The 1,362-nt window shown below is 34.0% G+C and overlaps 1 protein-coding gene across 1 annotated transcript in view; it reads right to left on the bottom strand.

Annotated features, from left to right (window-relative positions):
* Window positions 1–1,362, bottom strand: part of LOC119632575 (eukaryotic translation initiation factor 5B) — a 48,205-nt gene that overhangs the window by 15,441 nt on the left and 31,402 nt on the right. The gene's annotated exons all lie outside the window — the stretch shown is intronic.

Raw genomic sequence — 1,362 nt, 5'->3', positions numbered from 1 at the left:
CCCCCCCCCTGTTATATGTACTCTGATAACACTACACACAGCAGTTAACTTACACATGATTGTGTCCACCAAACAGGATGTAAAACATACTGTTGCATATAATTGCGGAAGTTATAATTATCAATGAATAGCATTCTTGTACAAGCGATCAGACCAACGGAGATGATATAAAATATAACCCAAACATACCGGCGTACATCAAGCGTTATGTAGCATTCCAGAAATAAAGCGACAAACAAACAAATAAACAAATACAAACAACACGTACACATATACATATAATAAGCATTAGTATGAAAAAAACCAGAATAAATCAGAAAATTGTATACGTCTTAGTGCGGTAAATACTCACCACCACCTCGAGCGGCTATATATTATAATAAAGTGATATAAGTTAAATTGAACGCTTGAGCGTTTCTTGCTTTTAATCCTTAAATATATGGTCTCGGAAAATATTTACTTAGCTCGCTGTCTACGCTACTACGAGTAGTCATAAATTATTGATCAAAGTTTTGAAAATTAATTCAGGCAGTAGTCGTTGACATTTACTGGAATTATACGATCCTCCTTCTCGTATATGATCTTGTGAGGATACGAACAGGGCCAAATTAATTCAAAATTTTAAGTTAATCGAGAACGCATAGACGTTATGGAATTTTTCCATTTTTTTTTTTTTTTTTTTTTTTTTTTTTTTTTGGATGTTACAAAAGTAGTAACAAGTCTAATGTACGTACTCTCCATCCTTTGACGACTGGTATAAAATTTAATAAGAAACGCTGCCAAACAAGTTTTAAAGATTTGCAACAACAAATACTTAAACAGGATGTGCCGGTAAAGTTGACAGTTGCCAGCACATGCGTTTACACAGACAAATGAATAAACATTTTTATACGCTTTCAATGCATGTATGCATTGTCGGATTGAAAGCTTCCGTGGCAAACAAGAACCTATCTTAACATATTTTAATGCGCTTGCATGTGCATGCCTCTATATATATATATATAAATATGGTGCGGTTTCAATGTGTGATTGCACTTATTATGTGTTATAGCTATACATGCAATTGTAATTTTATTAGAATTATTAAACGAATCGAGTTATTGCCGTTGCATTGAACTCCCTTCTTAAGGATAATACGCTTCTGCTGACTTCTTCTATTTCTCATGGGTAAGAGAGGGAGTGCCAAGCCAAGAATGGAGATTCAGTTGAAAAATCGAGAAAGTGAAAAAATACTCATCACAAAAGGAAAAATCAGTTGGCAATTTTCCCCTAAAAGGAAGCCGTTTCGACCTCTCACGGTCTTACGATAAAGGAAAATATTCTTTCGGCTTTCAATACGTTACGATCGTAAAAAAAAAAAAA

The sequence above is a fragment of the Glossina fuscipes genome, unplaced genomic scaffold (genome assembly GCF_014805625.2).
Source record: "Glossina fuscipes isolate IAEA_lab_2018 unplaced genomic scaffold, Yale_Gfus_2 1, whole genome shotgun sequence".
NCBI classification, from domain to species: domain Eukaryota; kingdom Metazoa; phylum Arthropoda; class Insecta; order Diptera; family Glossinidae; genus Glossina; species Glossina fuscipes.
This window is presented reverse-complemented; position numbering and strand designations above follow the sequence as displayed.